General features: G+C 40.6%; 1 protein-coding gene across 4 annotated transcripts in view; it reads left to right on the top strand.

The window, feature by feature from the left end:
- LOC3291790 (solute carrier organic anion transporter family member 4A1) overlaps nucleotides 1-14,927 on the top strand; it is a 56,005-nt gene that overhangs the window by 806 nt on the left and 40,272 nt on the right. For 3 of the 4 annotated variants that reach the window (XM_061655411.1, XM_061655409.1, XM_061655410.1), the window contains exon 2: nucleotides 1,208-1,406. The gene's annotated coding sequence lies outside the window, so the exon portion shown is untranslated. Of the gene's footprint in view, nucleotides 1-1,166; nucleotides 1,407-14,927 lie in introns of all 4 variants that reach the window. The other variant, XM_061655408.1, reaches the window with a different exon arrangement.

The raw sequence follows: 14,927 nt of genomic DNA, 5'->3' as shown, positions 1-14,927 counted from the left end.
CTTTCCGACTGGTTGGCGCAGTCAGGAGCATATGCTCCCGCGAGAGCAACAAAGTGTGCCGCTGCGTTTTACACCTTTTGTAGTTTCATTCGTGCCTTTTGTTTTTCTATACCTGTTTCCATCGATGATCGATTTTCTTCGAATATGTCACCAAGGACTAGTGTGGTGTGCACACACCACAGCCATCGTCGTCTATTTTGGTCGTTCTGTGCATGTGCTCTATCGGGGTGACAAGGGCGAAAGGAAGGGGAGGGCCGCGACGGTCATGTTTCATAATCACAGCAGCAGCACCCCAACACCGGTAGCCATAGCACACAGCACAGCTGATTGTTGTCCCGGGACACCACCGAGTAAGACCGGGTTGGATGTGTGTCGTGGGGGCAATGCATTTTTGCTAGTGGTTGTAGTAGAAGCTGGGAGAGCATGCAAATAATTTTATTTTTATGTAAAAGACATTTCGAACTGTTCTAATGTAACTTGTTTTATGAAAAGAAAAATCCCAAAAAGTATATAAAATAATTTAGAATTTATTTAATATTTGATAAAACTAGAAATGATACAAAAATCAATGCCAGACTCTTTTGGGGACCTGTTTTATCGCGAGCAATTAAACATAGCACACCGCAAAAGGATTAGCTTTGTGGTGTTGGGTTTGCTTTTATGTTAGTTTTTTGTTCGGTTCCATCTATCGCATGTTTGATTGCAACTGTTGGTGTGTTGGCGTTTGTCTGTATCCGATGGCAACGTGGCTGCTGCTGCTGCTGTTGCTGCGGTTCGTTGTTTAGATGATCATCATCCGCACAAGAGAGTGTGAGCATCAAAGCATGCCAAAGGCTACTTTGCTGATGCTGCAAATACGTGCCCGCGTAACGTGCTGCACTAGTAGTGGTGCGCCCCCTTGTGTGTTTGATTGTTTGTGTGTGTGTGTGTGTTTGTGTGCTCTAAACAAGTGCCGCGATTGTTCGCTGGTAGAGGGCTTCACGCGCCCATCGCTGGTTCAACTAACATCCCCCACAAAGTGTGTGATTTTGTATTTATAATCTTTTTCGCCTGACGAGATTGTTGTTGCGCTGAGAAAGGTGAATGAATTGCGCGCACAAAGAGAGAAGGCTGCCAGTGCTGGGGGCATGCAAATGTAGTATGCTTCTAATCTGCGTGGCAAAAAGGTTTCATTTCTCTTTTGCTCTTGTCTCTATCGGTCTCACAGTGCTTGCGAAGTGTGAACAAAGTGCAATAGGAGGGAAAAATCGGTGAAATTTGTGAATTCTCATTGTCCTGTTGTCGTCGGGCGGCTCAGAAGAGGCGAGAAGTGTAAAAGTGGTGTAAAATTAAAGCGATTTGTCTCAGCAACAATCGTGTTCGGTGGGGAAAGGTTTCATCATTCAGTTGGAGTAAAGAATTGAGAGGTAAGTTGATAATATTGTAGTAAAAGCATTGCGCACTAGAAAATGGTTGATCTTGTTTTAACCGTATTAATACACGATGCGCAATCTCAGATTGCGCATATATTCGTTTTATCAAAACATAAGTCATTTCGCGTAGCCAACCCTGAGCTATAAACGTCATTTCCATACATTTTCAGATTGCGCCAAGATTGCGCATAAATTTTCAAGATTATATGTCCGAGATATATATATATTTTTTGACAGATAAATATATCAAACCGACCCGTTTGACAGATAAATATATGCGCAATCTGAGATTGCGCATCGTCTATTGCTACGGTAACATTTTTGTTTTAATTAGACTGCTACTGGGAGATTTATTGGTAAAATGCTCATGCACCTTACGCATGGCATGCTTTGTGTCTTCGGCTACAAAAAATGTTTATATTGCATCTGTCATCTGTATTTGTTGACAGTAGCGAGTGTAAACAGAATTTAGCATCATTTTGTTTTTCATTTTTTGTTTTTTTTTTACCATTTTTCAAATTATGAACACTTGTAATTTTAGTTTTTGAAATTGTTTTTAATCATTCTTTAATCAAATTTATTTAATAAACCTTAGGAACTGTTTCATAAATGAGGCAACCTATTTTAAAATATTAAATAAATTTTCATATGTTTACAATTTTTGGCTGATAAAACTAGTTAAAAGCACAGTAAAAAAAAAGCTCGAAGTAAAACAAACTGTGGTCCATTAAGAACTATCTAATGTTTTCAACAAAAGGGAATGCTTTGCTAGAAATAATTTTAAATCTATTTTTAGTCATATTTAATACTTCTTTCTATAAATCAACCATATTGTTTGCTCCACCCCATGCTTGTGCTCGCATCATCAAAGCTTTTACACCCCCGAAAGCCTTCACCGCGCACCAAAACGCGGAGGGGTTGCACGATCGAAGGAGGTTGACTTTCGCACCGGAAACCTGTCATTGACATGGCTTGCCTGTCCCCGTGGTCATTGGATGGTGGGTAAAAAAATATTACACGCGGCCATCGTGAAATGATGGAGTTGGGTGAAATCACAAACTGGACAGGTTCGTTAGAGGAGATTGTTCTGGCGGCACTCCACGGTTAGATTAAAATGTAGGGTAGCAAAATGGGTTTATTGTGATGTGAAAAGTAAACGGAGCGAAAAAGAGTTTATAAGCTCGATAGAAATGTATTATTTTGAAAGCTGGATTTAAAACTCGTTTTTTTTTTTCAAAAACATTTTTTTTTGTAATCCCAAACCTCATGCCACTTCTAACCAGTGCTGCAAAATGTCACTTTCAATGTCATACAAAATCGGACTGCAACAAAAACCATATCAGCGCCACGTACTCATTTGTGATATTCAGAGGTGATACTCACAACGATTGGTGTGATCAATGTGCTTCGTGACATTTTTGCCACCAACGCTTCACTTTGTCACTTTGTCATGACTTTTTTTTACTGTAATCAGTTCTGCAAAATGTCACTGACATAGTCATGACAAATTCTGGCTGAAACAAAATAATGTCAGCATCACGAGCTCTACTGTAATAATCAGAGGTGAGACTCAAACAGTTGTTGCGACCACCACATGCTTAGTGACATTTTTTGCAACCAATTCTTGGTCAGTCACTTGGTCTCGACATTTTATGTCGATGATTATCACGATAGTCATGGGAGATATGTGGTGCGTATGAGTGGTTCCAAGCAACAAAATGAGCATGGTTTCTGACTCTGTTTGACCCGACAGACAATCAAAGCAGCCAGAGCGAAACAGAATGCCCATTTTGTTGCTTAGGACCAAACGCCAACTATATTCCAAGAATGTCGTGATTATCACCGACACAAAATGTCGTGACCAAGTCAGTTATCAAGAGTTGGGTGCTAAACAAAATGTCATCAAGCATGTCCTCTAACTGTTTGAGTCTCATCACTGATCATCTCAATTGTGTTCGTGTGCTGATTTGAGCTTCGTTTCAGTCATAGTCATGGTGACTGAAACAATGGCATTTGGCAGCACTGTTCACTGACATGTCATGACGCACTTTCATTGAGTATCAGTAATGAACATCAAGCTACCACGGATATGTTCATTGTTTTCGTTGGTGAACATCTCGTGATGCTCATGACATTTTGCAGCACTGCTTCTAACACAGTCAGCACAGTGCTGCTTTGGCATTTAGGTTGCATTTTGCGCACATACTGTAACTCACACGTGGTCGTGGCACATCGCCATCACCACTTATGGGTAAATGCTTTAAGTTGTTTGATTTTGTTTTCATATTTAAGAAACCCGGAAAAAGGGTATGCGAGCCAATAGAGCGCTGTTGGTTTATGGTGTTGTTTTGGCCAAAAAAGTCACGTGCCGACTGTAAGCGGTGTGCGTGTGTACTCGTAAGGAGTATGATTCTTCTCTAAATTGTATTTTAGAACATTCATAAATGATGATTGCACCCCGTTGGAGTAGAATTTTTGATTTCGTATGTATAGAAATTGTTATTCTTTACAAATATATACCAATAAATTTTTTGTTGTTGTTGCGAAAAGCTGTTTCTGATGCAGAATCGTTCGGTTATAATTTTTGCTAGCTGAAGTTGAAATAAGTCCAAGACCTTAATTAGCAGCATAAACGCATCCATGTTGTAGTATATGCTCATTTATTCTTCCTGTTATTTGTTCCTGTATTTCACGTCATTTATAATGATTTATGTCACACAAAAGCACATTATAATGTATTTCCAGAAACATTTCCTTCTAATACCATTGCAATGTGTGTTAATAGCGGTCTAAAGTCCCCAGCTGTTGATTAGTAAAAGGAAATAAACCATCACTAGTTGAAAGATGACTATCAACAACAAGCGTTTGAAAAGCTTGTTGTGGAAAGGCAGCAGAGATCGCTACACGTATGATATTTCAAACGGCAAGCCTTTGCATGTCTCGCCTCCCAACAACCTACTACCATCACCACCACCGGTAATTGAGTAGGCGTAGTCGAGACCGTCAATCATCGAGCCGTTTCAGCTCGATCGTGTGCTGCTGCTGCTGCTGTTGGGCAACACACAATAGTAGTAAACAACACAATCGAGGCCCTGTGGACAACAACTGGTGGTGTTGTGATATTGTGTCACCATGTGTAGTGCGTATGGCATTATGGATGGTTTATGGCATGCGGCCACTCGCTCCATCGAATCCCTTTAACCGACGAACCCACTCCCCCTCCGGGGTGCGCACTGCTTCGAAACGGATTTGACGGAGCATCGCTTCCGCATGCTGTCCCGTAACGGATTGTGAACGGATAGTGTAGTTGGTGTTTGTTGGTTTGATAGTTTTGTCTTATCATTTGCCCGCTGAACCGTGAATCGTGTGTGCGCGCACTGTCTAACCAACCATGTTTCTGTGTATGTGTGTGAGCGTCTTACTACGTCGTAAAGACGCACGGAATACGCACTTTCTTTGGGGCTGCCCTGCCAACACAACACGCTGCATCATCACCCCCCACTCACCACCGGCACATCATTGCGTAATGGCATTTTCCACTCTCAATCGACGCGGTTAGGGGTGTGATTTTCAAAGTTTTCGGTGAATGCGTTTTTTTTCATATTTCCAGCCTACTGCGCGTTATGCTGTTGGAGCACACGCTGTGTGTGTTTGTTTATTTGTTTAGCTGCTGCTGGTCTCTTGCTGGCTTATCAGATGCGTTACGCCAGCGATGAGCGCGGGTGTTCGTTGTTGTGTTGTGCGGTAGTGGTGGTTGGTTGCTTTACATTTACTTCCCATTTCGTGGTGTTTCATAATTTAATTTCGGGTAAATAAAATCAAACGCTACAACTGGTGTGCTGTGATTAGAGACGCGATAGAGAAGCGGTTAGTTAGTGTTTTTTTTTCTCAAACTTTACCGCTCGTTACGGTCGGATATTCTTCTACGTGTTTATCTTACATTGTAGTCATTGTTAGAGAGTGAAATTACACGATTCCGAAGCTGGGTAAAGTGTGATTATTTTGGACACATGTACACACACACACTGTAGCGCGCTTGCAAGCACGTAAAATCAACAAAAGAAAAGGGGCTAAGGAAAAGGGACATCCTTTCGGGTATAATGAAGATGGCATACAATTACCATAAAACAAATGGTCTGTAAACAGCAATTGCTCTGGAGTATGTGCCAACGATCTGTTCTTTTTTTGGCAATAAAAATGCCAAGTAACAAGAAGCAGGAATTTGTTTTGTGTCAATCAGGGTTTAGTAAAGACGACCGGGTACAGATAGTGTGAGACTGTTGTGTTGTCTTTTGTTGGTTAGTTGAGTTGAAAATGGAACGGAAATACCTGTGAAAGCATTATAAATATGTGTTTTTTCTTCTACAATGCGTTTGAAAGTTCATGTTCTGGTTTTGTAACGTTGCACTGGATTACATAGTGGTGACGACAACGTTCAAAAGGAAAGAAAATGTATGTGTTTAGCCATACGAATCATTCTATATTGATCCAAAGCGATTTGAATTTATTTGTTCCTATTCTGTACTGTTTTTTTTGTAAATTAAAAATGGTATTATATTAATGATCTAATGATCTATGATTCATCTTATACAGGGGTCTCCAAACTACGGCCCGCGGGCTGCATGCGGCCCTCAAGTGCTTAAAATGCGGCCCGATGACTTTGCCAGATTTAGAATAAATATTAGGTTATTTTGACTTTTTAAAAGGAAATTGTATTTTTTTTACATTTCTTAGACAAAAATCAAGCTTTAGTAACACGAAACTGTTCAAGTATCGTTAGTATTTTGTTATAAAAATGAGATTTAAACGTTCACTCATCAATTATAGGTAACATCAAATGACCCTCAACATGGTGATTTTTGAAGCAATGCGGCCCGCGGGCTGAAAAGTTTGGAGGCCCCTGATCTAATATATTGATTTGTTACATAACCTTATGAATGGTAAGGGCACTATTTTGAATTCTAAAATGTGGATTTTATAATTGATTAAAGTTACAGAAATTAAGTTCAAATAATAGAAACTACTAAATAGACATTTTTGACATGTTGCATTATATTCATATATAATGTATCGTATAAACTGCGTTGAATTCTTTACACCTTATTGATCGTTGCGTTCTGTCATATTGGATTTTTATAACTGATGCAGTACTACAGTGTTTTTCAGGGATTCTCAAAATGTTGAGACCCTTGTTGAGGACTTTAGTGGGCTCTTCTTCTTTTTCTTCTATTGGCTCAACAACCGTTGTCGGTCAAGGCCGGTCTTAAACCATTACTTGTAGGCTTTGCTTTCAGTGACTTATGGATTACCTCACCATAGCAGCATAGTCAGTCCTACGTATGGCGGCACGGTCTATTTGGGGCTTGAACCCATGACGGGCATGTTGTTAAGTCGTACGAGTTGACGACTGTACCACGAGACCGGCTTGAGTAGAGTGGACTCTACGGTACCCTTGTTTGTACATGCTCAATTAGAATCCAACTGGAAAACAGGTGCCGTAGAGTCCAATTTCCATCACATAAAGTTCCGGTAAGAAATAGACCAAGAAAGTGTTACCGAAATTGTAACAACTTCTGATCAACCCTGTCAATCGATTTTTGGTTGTTATTGTGGCTAGAAAATCATTGTATTACAAATAATAGGCAAAATTACTGTGGTTAATTTTTCTAGATAAAACAATATTCCAAAGAAGCATAAAATCGATCAGGTTGAGTACGCGAATGAGCAGTTCGTAATTTTTATTTGACAATTTATTATTTGCAAAGTTTTTTTTTCTTCTTAAAAAGTCTGATCCATTTACATCCGTTCTCAGTACTATGTTTCTGTGTTCAATCCCCGTCTGTCGGAAACGTTCTTCCTTAGAACCAATGCAGCAGTTGTGATATCATCTGATAACTTGGTCTCACTTATGATACCGTCAAAATACCATCTCATGTAATGTCTACGCCCCAGTACATGTGTTCTCGAGATAGATACTTAAACTATTGGACACTGTTGCGTACTATTTATGATCACACCACCATCACCACTGTAAGCGAATAGCGCCATGGTGAATGTTAATGCCCACTTAACAGCCACAACTACATTAAATCACCCCAAAACAACGATGATTTGCTTGATTGTAGTGAAATGGTCCAACCACACACTGGTCTAAATCAAGCCTCACTTCCTGCAGCAACCCTTTCGACTGACGTAGTGCCCATGAATATTAGAAAGAGGGTAAATGCGAGTAGTACAAAATGGTGCAATAATTCACTGTTGTCAATTTCCGGGCACTAGATCCGCTTGGTGGTAATGGTAGCTCTACCAGATAGCAATCGATAATGGTGAATCTCTACAACTCTCACCCTCCCGAAGCTGATTTGTTTGCTTGACACATTTTAGTTAGAACGATTAGATATGGCCATAAATTGTACCGCTTCTGGCGGATGCTAGAAAGTAGAACAGTTTGCTTATGCCATGCACTGTGTGTGTGTGTGCGGTGAGTCTCGCGACAACATTCTTGTCCGGTTTCGGTCGGTCCCTCGGTCACCACCCGTGACATGTGTCGCCTTATCAACGGCGCAAGGTTACATGCTGCAAGGACTGTCAATCCAGAAGATTTTACTTCTTGCTGGCGAGCTGTGTTGTGGTTTCGTCTTATCAACCGCACCAGCATCAACTTCAACTGTGCTTTGTACGCTAAGGGTTGTTTTCACAGCCCTTATCTGCTCTGCTACACTGCTCGACGGGATTTAGTTGAACAACCGGTCACAACCTTGTCCGCGGTTGGGTCCAGCAACAGCAGGACCGTGTTGTAGTGCCCTTTACCAGCTGCTTAGCTAAGGTAGGCTACCAGCAAAATGACATTGTAAGGTGAAAGATTAATTTAAATGTCAGCTTTAACGGCGCAATACGTTAAAAGCGCGTTTCCTAATGAAGGCTATCTTTGTGAACTTTGCGTTGTGGCTGTGTAATTTGAAGCTTAAATTGGTTTACTTGCTTTGCTTTTACTAATAACTTTTGTTGTTGTTAAAGATAGGCGAGGTTTGGTTGTTTGTTTGTAGTAAAAATAACAGAGTATTTAGGTAATTTGTACCTTCATCGGCAAAAAGTTCATATCATGCGCGTGACCGGTCAAACACGATGACAGTAAGAAGGTAGATTGGCAGTGTTAACTATTCAACTCGGAGCAGGATACAGAAGCACACCTCCCCTGTTAGGGCTAACAGTAATCTCCAGCGAATATCGGCTACCCTGTAATTTGCCGTGATGGGCGTGAAAATTGTGAGGAAAACCCAACTTTTTTTCTACAAACTCACAGCGTGGCATGAAAATGTGCCATGTCAAAAGGTATTCATTGCCTCCACCTGAAGAAATGGTAGGTGTGGGAGGATGGGATCGGTTTTTCGCAGCCCTGCCCTGTTGCGTGGGAGGGTTGGATTTGATGGGGGGGGGGGGGGGCGGTGCATACCTTTCACTGGAATGCCCGCACCCGCCCGCACACTGTTGCTGAGTGGCAAAATCCCTTGGTCGCATATGATGGCGACGGTTCCAAAACTCGAGCCTTCCCTCTCTCCGCAGGGGCCCTTCTGTTGCGGCGCCAATCAGCATGACGATGACGACGAATGATGTTAAATTGTACATCAATGCCCGCCAAAAGCCCACGGGCGACGAGCAGTGGCAGCAGGGGGCTTATTTTTCGGAAAATTTCGTTCGTATTAGCTGCCGGGCAAAATGAAAATTCATCGAAACACCGCCGCACCGAGGGTTGCTGCAAATGAATAATAGATCACCCTTCCATGCGGCCGCGGAGTAGGGTTGGATGGGGGCAGTGGGCATTACTGGTGGTGAGGAAAGTTTTCTGCGGTGATGAAAATGAAAACTGCGGTCCTCTTGGTTGGGGTGAAGCTATTTTGACGCACACTGTTCAAACGCGCGCTGGGAAATGATGCGCTTTTTTCTTCCGCGTTTTTCATATCCTGTAAGTTTTGAATTATGTGATTTTTTATACTTTAATTATATACTTTTAATAGGGCGTGTTGGTAGCTGTAAGAAGGGGAGATTGGGCTACGAATGCTATCATTTTGTCGTCTGCGTAAGATATCACACATATTTTTGGTGGCAACGTCTGACGCCTTATTTATATTTTATGTTTTGCATTGCAAGCATTTCATCCAATACAGTCCAGGAAATTTGTATAAGCGCAACCATTATTCATGACCAAGAAGGTGACACTTGATTGAACTCAGAGCTAGATTTGTCTGGTTTTCCGATGGAGGTACTTCACGTTTATTGGTGTTCTCCATCTCAGCGGTCTAATTTTGGATTTAATGATGATGTCTATTGCATTAGATCTGAACGCTAGAAATTTCTTATTTAGTGCCACAAAAGGTTAAACAAATTTAAAAAAGTTTTTTACTCCCCGATTTGAATCCTTTGGATTTCAAAATTCCTAATAATGATTTGTAGGACTATTATTTGAAGATCAATGCACTTAACGATTTTATGGCAAGTAACATTCATTTGGATGCTCTAAAAGATACTAAAGACATTTCATTTCATTATTGTTAATAAAAATGTCATTATTATAACATTATTATAATGGCAAAATTTATAATATTCCAACAAAAACGCCTTTTTAGTCAAGAACTAATTATTCTTTCAAAAACACAAGGTTTGGTGTGTAAAATTTCAAATTTGAAAAGTAAAGGATGGAATCAAAATGTAAATATGATAATGTAAATATGATACGTAAAATGATAATAGAATTTTCAGCCTGTCAGCTGTTTGAATTGTATAGCAGTTTTCGAGCAGCTATCTAAGTGGGTATAATATGCAGGTGGGCTTATGCCAAGGTGTATGAATTTATAAGGCTGGTTTTTATCGCTTCTGCTTCTGAATGAAGATTTTAAGAGTGTTTTGCGTATTCGTCAAGCCTCTAGAAAGCTTGTTTGAGCAAAAGTTTTCATTCGTCCTGTCAAAAAGTGGTATTAAAATTTGGTTATAAAATCATGCTATGAGACCACCAGGACTACATACACTTTGATTCCAGATTCCATAACCTGATCTCTTTAATGCACCTTGGGATAAATGTAATCATCACATTGTTTTGCCATTTTTCTAGCAGGTACTCGAATCTAATTCGAGCTTTGAGGCTAGAATAATCTAGACTGAAAATTGCAGGCTAGTTTTATGTGTGGTTTTGTATGGAGTGTTTACATGATTTCAGCCTCCAACTATCAAACTCTATACAAAAAGCGGACTAGAATCGATAAGGGCCTCAATATTGACTAATACATCGACTTCTCAAAATAAAATCCAAGAAACAAGAATACGCTTGCAAAAATTTCTACCACTGTATTGTGCTTCTTTCCTAAACATAAATCAGGCACACGTTCTATAGAATACATACAACACACGTCTGTATTGACGATACGTTACTAGAATTTTTGGGGCCGGTTCTATTCCAACAATAAAGCACCGTTGAAGGCATGTTCACCACCGCAACATTCTCGACAGCATAACATATAATACAGCCTCACTGTACAAGGATCCTGTAAGCATCTGAAAGGCATGGTTGACATTTTTAGAATCAATATTTACGTCCCACGATTGGTGTACAACCTTTTTTTCTCGATTTATGCCACACAAAGTCACCTTCCGGTTATTACGATTAGTGGGCTCCACTGTGTTCTTTTTCCCTCATCCTTGTAGGTTTTATTTTTGGAACGCCTGTGTGTCCTTGTCGATGCTGGTGACGGTGGTGGCTGTGGTTTTCGAATAAGCAGGTACTACCGAGCATGGCAATAAAAGTGGAAGGTTTTCTAGATTATTGATTTCATCCCAAAAACCCTCCAACTCTCTCCGCGCTCCACTGTCAAACCCTCGTTATGAATGCGTCACTGGTTCAATAATTATAACAATCTGGCCGTCGCCCGGCTGTGGCCGGATTTGTCCACTAACGAGACGAGCCTGGTACATGTGTTTGTGTGTGTATACTATTGCGATCCTTCTTCTCAAGTGGCGCTCGTGGTGCGACCATTAGAAGGCGAAATGAACTCCACTCCATGTCGATGTGGCATTTGGACTACCAGCTACCGGAGCCGGATGACTGATGAGAACCATCTATACTACCTCCAAGCCCCCCTCCCCGGGGGACCTTCTGTCCTAGAATGTAGAGATAATAAACATTTCCCTTTCACCGATTGATTCTCTGGAGACTGGACTCTGGCGTGTATGGGAGTATGGGCAGACAGAGAGCGTAAGCAAATGCTTTTGCAAGTTTAGTGCGTCATCATCATGGTTCGATGGATTTTGGTATGTGTGTGTCGGTGGGAATCGTACCAAAACGGTGAACGGTCCTCGAACAATGATCTTTTTTTTTTGTTGGTGTGTGTGTGTGTCTGTGTGCTTCCTCTCGAGTGGAGTGGAGTCGAAATAACGATGAAGATGTAGCGCATCATCTTGGATCCGAAAAATCTCGCATTATAATGGGAAATGCGCGAGAGTCATTTATTCTTGAAGGACCATCCGCAATGTCCTTTTTTTTTTTGGAGTAACTCCCACAACACAAATGCGAGGTTGCCCGTTTGGAATGTACTGGAACTGGCAATCCCAAGATGATGAGCAGTGGTGGGGATTATCCATTCATTATTCATTTGTCTTGGCAGTTTTTGAACGCATCATTTCAAATAATATTGATTTGGAAGCATTACCGAAGCATATAGCGCAGCTGATTGCCAAAATTTTGCACAAAAGACTTAAAAACCTTTTATTTTTTGTACTTTTCAACAGTCGTCTGAGCGTTCTATCTCTCGCTTACAGCCGTCTGAAGAAAATGTCTTCAATGTCTGGAACTGATTTTAGTAGAAAAATGTAGTCCCCTCACTTAAACTAACACTGAATAGCACTTTAGGCATGGAGTTTAATGCAAAAAAATCTCCTCTCAACTCTCCAATCGCAGCTGGGAATGAGTTGAAGCTGCAGCTAAAGCGCGCCGCCATCTATCGCCTTCGCTGGGCAGTAAACGCACACACTGTAAACGATAGAAGTTGTTCCTCTCCGTGTGCCACGTAATTCGTGCGCGATCACGCGAAAGCGCGAGCACCAGTGCATGAATGGAAATGACGATATTCTTTCGTGGTCGTCGTTCTGGCAGCATTTGCCATTCTTAACCCAAACGCTGGCTGGCATTTTTTCCACGACGAGCTGCAGACACTGAGCACACTGGCCTGGCATGAATGAGCAGCTGCTGGTGGTAATGCTGGCGCTACACTTAAGCCATGTAAAAACTCCCGTTTTGGGATAAAAAAATGTTATTTACTATGTTTTTTTTGCCCCTGCAACGTCAAAGCTTGCTGCTGTTGGTCGGTGGTTTCGGTGTTTTAGTTTATAAAGCTGAAAAAACGAAGGATAAAGTTTGTATTGCACCTTCTGTTCTCATCACTATTATGTTGTTCTTTCCCGTTCACTAATGTGTTATTTGTGACAGCGGCTTTTAGAGATGTCTAAGTAGTAACGATTTGTTTTTATTTCCCATTTGAATATTTATGTTCATGTCTAAACCGTTTTTTGAAGCATAAATACAGACTTTATGGATTTTTTTCAACTTCTCATTTAATTTCGTAATTTTGTTGCTACGAACCAATACATCAAACCGATTACATGTTTGTGCTAGTTTACTTAATACTACCTTTTGGTTGTTTCCTTTAGTTAGGTTAATTCTTGGTCGTGTAGGGTTTCTGGTACAGCTGTTAAACGCACGACTTAGTAAAGTAGTGATTCCAGATTCCAGTCTAGTGTGCATTCATGTCTCTTATGACGTCACTTGTCTTAAGTGAGTGAAACCTAATCAAGTAGAACTCAAACCTCGTTTTTTGATCATTTACCAGAGGTACAGAGCTTTAAATAGCGCCAGATAAGATGGAAAAATGACAAATTTATTGAAAATCAATTCTTGTTTTTTTACATTATCTCATTAAATATAGTTAGCAAAGTTTTATAATTGCATTTTTTTGTACACTAGAAGAGCAATATTGCCATTAAGAACCTTCTTTTTAATGCATTTGTACGTCACATGTTTAGTCGTAATTTTACCTTTTCAGAACCTGTTGGATACAAATGAAATGAAATAAATGAGATAAACAAACTTTAATTATTGATCTGTGGTTTGTTTGCTAAAATCTTACATGTTACAGTACGAATTGAATCGAAATTTTCTCAAAATCACTCTCATCTCAAGACATCCGTTCAGGCTGGAATTAATCTCCGCTACTGCCTTCTACCAATGTTTTGCACCTCCATTTCAACGATGACTTGTGCAAATGATCCACGGTCAAATTGAAAAATAAAAACAAATAACATCCATTGTACGAAGCTGTTGACAAAACACCTCGTAGTTGAATGAACTGCAAAAAGACAGCTCAAACTCAGCGTGGTGCGACGCGTTGTTCAAATATTTCATGACATCGTGAAAAAAAGATCCGCGACTGATTGAGGGAAGATCGGCCGGGAGAGGTGTACGCACTTAGCGTCTCTATGCCCACTGAGCATTACACAGCCCGAGAACTGTGTGCCGTCAATGCTCATATCAAGTACAGCACTAGAGCTGCCGCTGGTCTTTCTTTCTTGTGCTGCTTGTGCAAGGAAACGGGTTTGATTGTGTTTTTTGCCCTTTTTTTGTTGATGGTGTGTATGTTTGTGATTATCTGCTTGGGAGTTGGTGTGTAGTTGGTCCCATTCGGTTGTAGTGGTTGGCTACTACCTGGACGTGACTCACTCACACCCGCGGACCGTTAGATTTCTCCGTGGGTAATTAGCGTCTCGTGCTTTAGTGTAGGCACTGAGGAGGAGGAAACATGTTGAAATTATTTTGTAAACATACCACTCGAACATAGGCAATGATTGTTTTCTGCGGTTGGTACATCATGTCCGTGTGTGGGTACGTGTGTGGGTTTGCTGTTTTTTCATTGTTTTACAGATTTTTTTTACTGCGCACTGCCGAAGCTGGTGGCCAGTATAACCTAATTTGTCGTTTAATGTATTCCAATCGCACATACAAGTGAACGCTATCTTCATTTTGAGCATTTTAAGTATTTTGCTTAATAAATCCACGCTTAAGATGAAACGTTTTAACACCTCTGAAACGTATCTCTTACACAGTTAAAACTGCCGCGCGATGAACACAACTTTCACCTTTCGTTATTTAATTTGTGAAAAAAACCGCACCCACAAGCAAACACATCTGTTCACATATTTATGAATCGGATGTTTAAAATAGTGACGAGTCAATATGGACTGACATTAACAGTCCGAATAGCTATGCTGTCGTGGAGGACGCTACTACACCGTTCCATTAATGATTTCATCGCCAGCTGGAACAATATGGCGATATGGTTGAAATGTTGGCAAAGGTTTAGTTTGTTTATATAAAAATGTTTCTCTATTTAATCTCCTTCGGTTGGTGCCGTTCTCTGAGTTATGAAATCAAATGGAGATGAGTATTAAGCATTCCATAAAATTGTGATATCACCT

This window comes from Anopheles gambiae, chromosome 3 (assembly GCF_943734735.2).
Source record: "Anopheles gambiae chromosome 3, idAnoGambNW_F1_1, whole genome shotgun sequence".
Taxonomy (NCBI): Eukaryota; Metazoa; Arthropoda; class Insecta; order Diptera; family Culicidae; genus Anopheles; species Anopheles gambiae.
The sequence above is the reverse complement of the archived record's forward strand: the minus strand, read 5'-3'. Positions and strand labels throughout refer to the sequence as shown.